The 7,469-nt window shown below is 46.4% G+C and overlaps 2 non-coding genes across 2 annotated transcripts; both read right to left on the bottom strand.

The window, feature by feature from the left end:
* Positions 1-4,451: 4,451 nt before the first annotated feature.
* TRNAP-CGG (transfer RNA proline (anticodon CGG)) lies at positions 4,452-4,523 on the bottom strand. The gene has a single exon. It is a non-coding gene; the product is annotated as a tRNA-Pro (tRNA).
* A 2,167-nt stretch (positions 4,524-6,690) lies between these two features.
* TRNAP-AGG (transfer RNA proline (anticodon AGG)) lies at positions 6,691-6,762 on the bottom strand. The gene has a single exon. It is a non-coding gene; the product is annotated as a tRNA-Pro (tRNA).
* Positions 6,763-7,469: the final 707 nt, after the last annotated feature.

Here is a 7,469-nt window from a genome sequence, read left to right as displayed (position 1 = left end):
CTGATTGCAGAGTCGTCAGTGTGATGGACAGTACAGACGACAATGTGTAGCGGCAATGTAGTTTCGACAATGTAGTCGAAATAATTATTCAGCCTAAAGCTTTAGATGGCTCATGGGTCAGAAAATCCGATGTCCAGCGTTATGGCCCCAAAATTCAAGGGAACCAAAGTGGCTATGTCTTCAAGTTGGATTCCATTCAAAATTATGAAGTTCGAGAGTCGAACCCTCGACCTTTGGTGTTAATTAAGGTGAAGTTAATTACGATATAGTTAAGGCACTTGAACCCACGACCTTTGGCAGGAGTTGTACCCTTGACCTTTGTATTTAGGGCTAAGTTAATTAAGGCACTCGATCCCACAACCTTTGGTGGGAGAAAAGAAGTAATAGGAAGTAATGCATTCGTATGAAAATGTCAAGTTAGTGATTGTCTCGTGAGCATGCCGGCTTTCATCGTCATCCTCTTTAACATATGCTAAGGTGACTGTCAACTTTTTTAACGATCTCCTGTGGTAGTAGTGCAATTGTGCCACGTCAGCTAGATTACTTGAATAGGCAGATGCTACTCGCAAGACAAATTCTAGAGTGATGTTAGCTAATAATTAAATTTCACAACTTTACTTTATAATGATCTTTTACATTGCGTGTCCCAATTGCACAACTGAAGCCTACCAGCAATGAATCTGTTTAGCGAAAACCCTGTGCTTACCACCAGTTTCGAGAAATATGGCTTCGATATCTGTGGCAAAATCCAGTGATCTATCAGTTGACCCTTAACAGCACTCCATTTCCCACAGTGCCGAGAGCGGCTGATCAGGGCCGTGCATAATTTTGAAGAGTCCTGACCAGAAGGAACCAGGTACAGTTTATTCTATTTTGGGATGATCTGTAACACCCTCCGTAGCCATGGTGAATGATACAAATTTCTGAGGTGGGAACCATACAGCGACAAATAAAAACACTGCCAAATGCAACGAACAGCCACCATTGACGACGGACACTAAATGCCCTTAGCATTTTGCAGCATGCTATGAACACTTGAATGTAGGTGATGAAACGAGCATGGTATTTTCCACATTCAAGAAGGGACTCTTCAACCACATTGGAGAAATAAAGGTCAGATAGCCTAAAGGACTATCTCAGACAAATGTAGTAATCATGAATAACTATGACTGTCTTGGCTATACTCTGGTGTTGTAATTGCGTCTTGTTACAGATCATACGAATCTGAGATGATACAAGTGTTTTCCTAGGTCTCTAGAAAATTGCAGGATCAGGATTCTACTGCAGCTTCAGCAACATGCCCAGCATTTCTTCACCGGCGCATTTTGATGTCTTACTGTTCTTGTGAGTGTGTGCTGTCTGGAGAGAGAGTAATGTTTAGTTAAGAATTGGCAGAGAAGTCAGCCTGAGGTACTATCAACTCACGGAATGGAACACATCAATTTAAGCCTAACTAATGCGCATACATCTGTATCCACCTTCTCCAGTTCGTATGACGTTGGCATAATTTTCGCTCATGCTCTTAGATCACATGCCACATGACCTTTAGTGACCAGATTCATAGTGGCATGACTGGCACTCTCGAATAAATGCACATACAAAGTGTTGTATATTAGCATTTTTGTCACGTTTCATTCTACTAGTATAGTATACATACCTCTTGCCATTACATTATGCGTGCATAACACATGCACACAGTACAACTCGCGGTCCAGTGTCTCGCAAGTGTCACATTAAGCGCACATAATGTTCCCCAGGCCTCTGGAGCGGCTGCAATCTACGCCCTATGGGTTGAAAGGATTCTGATCTTGACAGAAGTGACTGGGAATTTGAACTACACATTTACTACTTTGCCACCATCAAGACTGTGGCGGTCTTTAAAAGGTGAACCCAGCAACAACCCTGCAAGAGTGGGTTGGTGCGTTTGTTGGACGAAACAGGACTGCCCACACTCAACCCTTTCTGCATATATGGCAGCTAGTAAGGAGTGAAGACAAATTGGTGGGCACACATTCTACATTGAATAAATGCATTGTACATGCATTATGCATCCTGGGAATGTCAGCACTTGATGACCAATATGGACAAGGGGAGACAACACAGACTCTGAAATTAGGGAAGTTCATCCTGCGAGTCGTCATGGCATCGAAGGCCTTCACAGGCCATTTGACGAGCAAAAGTGGTGATTTTACTTGGAACACACATGTTTCGATCCTTCAGTGGCGGATTGGAGAGGTGCTCGTATACTCAGGGGAAGGGAGAGGATTTCGGGCACTGTGGCTGGGCTGACAGAGGAGCTGTGGCGTTTCATCCGTCTTTGCGTAGCCAAAAATTGATTATTCCGTTGGGGGGCTCCCCTGACAACTACCTCTCTCTCTCTCTCTCTCTCTCTATATATATATATATATATATATGGGGAGGTGGGTTGTACACCATGCAAAGACAAACGCCCTGGACATCCACATTTTGCAGCTACTTTGCATCAAATTATGCTATCTTTAAAAAAAATGATGATATTTAAAAAATATGAACTTTCGTTTATGAATCGATGGATTTATATAATGGCATGTTGATGTCCTAGCTGGTACATGACTTGCAAAAACGAACAGTGCTATAACAAAACAGCGCACTATCATGCGTCTTCTCGTTTGCAGGCCAGACTTGTTACAGCCTAGGTAACAGTGGAGGTCACCGCTCCCTTCCAGCCAGACCTTCTAGTGAGTGGTATGGCCACGGCTACGTATGGGACAGGGCGGGCACTATTTTGCAAGTTTCCTGTCACTCAATCGTGCTTTCGGCACTGTGGGCATTCTAGATTTGAAAATAAAGGAACGAAGCTTTTTGCTGGAACTTCAATAGTATATGATGCAAGTTTCACTCACTTCTGATGACCTGCTGTCCGACTTGTTTGAAGAGATGTTTGGAAGTAAGTTGCCATCATGGTATTGTAGTCATCACGCGAAGCATATTGTTATTTGATCACACTCGGGAACTGATGAGGCACACAGTCCGAAGCAGGGCTGGTTCCTGTTTAGAAGCCTTTGTGAAAATTACGGCGTCCATTGTTCGCAGTGAAATGAGGGCCAGTAGCTCTGAGAGATCTGAAAGCACCGTGTCTCCTGACACCCATCTATTCTGAAAATTGCCGAGACGTTTAGTTGGGATGGGTTCTTCGCTGCAAGCAGCACGTGTTACCACGTGGTAGGTGAGCCTCAGCTAGGCGACTGGCCACAGCCGTCTGGTGTTGAGCGATTGGGTCGTGACAAGACGCTCTCCCTATGTCCATAATTATCTGCCAACTTCATTCTTGACACCTTTTGTGCCTGTCCCCCCTTCCCCGTATCCATCACTCCAGTCCCCTTCTTAACATTGTTTTCCGTTTGCCACTGTCACGCTCTTCAACATTCACTGGTTTCTTGTATTGGCTGTCGCAAACATTCCTATATTTCTGTTTCTGCAAGGACTTTGAGGCCGTTCCCCTACCTGCCCTGCCATCTGTTTGCTGTGGTGGATTCTTTGCTTCCCTGACCCAGCACCCCCCGGCATTGATATATTTTGCCATGCAAAAGTCAGCTTTCTTTTAAAGCAAAATTTTTTCTCTCGAAAGTTGGCCCGCGTTGGGGTGGTTCAGAGCACGTATATACATGGAAGGAGCATGACAGAGGGGAAAGGAGACACAAGAAATTCATTTGGACTTTCGCGCCGCGTCCAATATGCACAATGCCCTCTGGAGCTCCCTGAGCGTCGATCACCACATTATATAGCCTCTTAACAGCTGTAATTATCTGTAATCCCCATAAAACCACTGCAGAAATTGCAGCATCACTTAGCTAGATACAGTGGTAGAGAGGAAGGGGAAGAGGAGGCAGTGAATGAGTAGAACTGAAGCAGTTGCGAAATGAGTGATTAAGAGCTAAGGGCCCCGGGTGCCAGACGACCTAGCTACGCCACTGCGTATCATCCACGTATATACACTGCACAAGAAGGAAATGACTGTTGTGGGGCATGTCATTGACATATAGATCAAGAAGAGTGTTAGTCCCAAGACTTACCTCTGAGGCACTCATAATAACAGCTGTAGGTTGGTGTAGAGTAAACACCACAGTATACAACACACTGGAGTACCCGGTCAGAAAGTTGGCCAGCCATTTGAGCAGGCGTACACATGCCCTAGGCATGCACTTTGCCCAACAAGAGAGCACTGTTGAGGGTGTCGAATGCATGCAAGAAGTAAAAAAAAAACAACAACAGCTGTATACACAAATTGTCTATAGACAACAATGCTGTACTGCATGCAATATGTAACAAATTTTGAAGATTACTCTGCTCACCAAGCTTTTGCTTGCACGTGCGGTGTCCAGTGGTTCGATGGAAGTAGCTGCAGTGGGCTGCTCTCGAGAAACACCTCTTGTGAAAGGAAAAAAAAAAAATTCCCCCGCGGATTAAAAACAGGGCTCGTCCGGGATTTGAACCCGGGACCTCTCGCACCCGAAGCGAGAATCATACCCCTAGACCAACGAGCCGACATGCCAGGGCTAACCTTGACCGAATTTGCTGACATCTCGGGCTTCGAAACTTTTGAAGTGCGGCCCTTCAGCATCGGGACAACGAAATTTCCAATACAATGAATTCTCTTGCGACAGAGCGGAAACTACTGGATATTTTGAACTTGCGACTGTCCATATAGGGGGCGACTATCATATCGCAGATATACGCATTTCGCATATCCGCTCTTGTTACTCTGATTCGTATTGCGCACACTACAAATATATGTATATACATATATATAGAAATGAAGCTAGTGCGTGCTGTCATATAGCGGCGGCGCGTATTGGCCTCGAGCTCCACCACTGGAAAAGTTGGCGCCACCGTCGGCGTGACGTGCTAGGAGGGATCACGTGGACATAGCGGCCGCGTCGGCTGCATCGGGCGCGCCAAAGGGAGCTGAAAACGAGTTTAAATTCCCTCGAATGCTGCGGTCCTCATTTAGTGGCGAAATTTTCCCGCTTCGAGTGTCTCCTTTACAACGCTTGAAAGCATTACAATAGGTAGTGGCTGCCTTTGAAGGCGCGCAACATGGTAGGCTACTGCTCGGTGCCGCAGTGCCGGACGCACGTAACGGAGGACGGTGTCAGCCTTATTCACACGTAGCCGCAGGACAAGAAGCTGCGTGAAGCTTGGCTCGGGAAACATAAAACCGGCAAACAGTTATCGGCTGCAACTCGGGTATGCAGCAAGCACAGACGCGAGGAAGATTTCTGCTACGGCGCCCGGTCTGCGATGTTCTGAAAACGCGAACTGAGACGCTCGCCCGAGTCCGCTGCCCGACTAATGTCATGACGGTTTGGTGTATGAACTTGTCGATGCTATAGATACTGGCAAGTTCAGTAGAGTCGAAAGGCAGCGGTAAGAAGCACATTTAAAAAAAAAAGCATGGCATATGGTCATGTTTGTGTTATGAATTAATGCACTGGATTACAAAAAAGGAGCAGAGGGAAATTGCACGCTGAGAGCACCGATAAACATGCAGTGCGACGCAACTCGAGAAATAGTATTTAAAGGTCAAAGAATTTAAAAGAAAAAAAAGATTGAATCGTCGCGACGGCACATCACAGTCCCCGTAGGCGTCGAAGTCTCTACAATGAAATTATTTTTGAACAGCTCTGATAGCGCCCACGCAACAATGGTTGCTTGTATACTGTCAAATGCTCCTATTCTGCGGCCTAAAGCTCATGGCACGGTGCGAAAACGCGCGCGCGGAGAAAGCGAAACTGTGCGCGGACAAGCATGCAGACGCGCAATCGGTCGCTGCGAATCTGCGCGATCGCTGGATTGAGGCTCCGTTCTATTACACTCCATTTAGTTATACAAACACTATAAGAACATATTTCGCATAGTTTTCTCTCAGCGTTTACCTACCTTTCACGCAAGAAGCCGGTTCGGGAGACTCCATCGCGGCGACCGCGCGCAGTGGCGTTCACTGTACGTATTCGGTAAAGAGATAGCGTCTGTAAACGATTGTGTGCTTTCAGTTTGCCCAAGATTATTATTTAGACAGTAAGAAACTTCTCTCGTTTCGAAAGTACTTACAGAAATGTCCGGGAAAGCTCGCGCGTGGTGTTTTCAGTGACCGCTGACAGCAAAACCTATGAGGAACGCGCCACGTGATCCCTCATACTACGCCAGCGAGGCGCTTCCGATAGATGGCGACTCCGTAACTCCTCGCCGCCAATACTGTCCGCAGAAAGCGTATTCGGCAAGCTCGCACCTACAATTCAAAACCTCCACATACCGCACGAAAAGTACCTAGGTTAGGGAGTAAACTGCGGCCACAGCTTTCATGCAAGCGCGGGACCACAACTGTTCGTTTTAAACAGTGCGTGGAATTGCTTGCAATGTTGCGACCGTGCGCTGTTCAGTCTGCTGCCTAACGTTTCCGATATATGATACACGTCTAATTGGTAGTACCTTGTCAGCCACCCCTACTGCATCATTTAACTTAATTACTACCGACTGCAACCTGAAAGTAGTTATTCGTTGTGTCGCGCGCTTGGTTTCGATAGCTGGGGCGTCGATAACCGAACCCACAAGCAGTTGCAAATATCGCATTTTCATTGATTCGTGACTTCAGATGCATCATCCATTATTAAAAGTAATAAAGTTACGTTAAGAAGAAGAAAAAAAAAAAACGGGCTCGTCCGGGATTTGAACCCGGGACCTCTCGCACCCTAAGCGAGAATCATACCCCTAGACCAACGAGCCGACGCAAGTTCGACTGATATAAGCTAAATTTAAGCCTGTGGCAAATCTTAAGGGTGTAGGGGAGGCATGAGTGCGCGAAATTTGACTGCCTGGTAATCCATAAGCCTTCATTAACGCGCACAACTGCGTTTCGAACGGCTTAAACGACATACAGCGCCTACATCTACGAAGTTTTCACTCAACTTTCACATCAAAATTGCATTTATTTGTCCGCACTATTCCGTAAAGCACAATTCGCTTCGTTGTTGGTACAGTTGGTACGCATAAAGGCCATTAAAGGCACCGAAACCAGTGCATGGACTGTTGTCAGCTGCTGCTCGCTTTTCCGATGGCGAGATGGATCGGGTCCAGAGGGTTGATGGGGAAAGATGGATCCCTGGGACTATCGACTGCTGCACAGAAAAGATAGTTTGTTTCACCGTGCTCGTCGGCGCTTGCCATTATCCCGTTACTACAGAAGCTTTAGTTGTAAAGCTCTCGTTCTCAAAACAACGCCAACGCCAGTATATCTGGTCGGCGCATGAAGTGAGTGAAGAGTCTGGGACGTACATTGCGGACGAGAACATTAGAAGCAAGTAATGAATTTATGGGCCGCGATTTTGTAGCAATGCCTGTATTGCGCTGGATTTTATGTGCCCCACTCATCATCCACCGTTCACGGCCTACCGATGCCGTTGATAACGCGGGCGAAGCGTCGCTCTGACCAC

Source organism: Dermacentor variabilis, chromosome 11 (assembly GCF_050947875.1).
Source record: "Dermacentor variabilis isolate Ectoservices chromosome 11, ASM5094787v1, whole genome shotgun sequence".
In the NCBI taxonomy this organism is placed as follows: Eukaryota; Metazoa; Arthropoda; class Arachnida; order Ixodida; family Ixodidae; genus Dermacentor; species Dermacentor variabilis.
The sequence above is the reverse complement of the archived record's forward strand: the minus strand, read 5'-3'. Positions and strand labels throughout refer to the sequence as shown.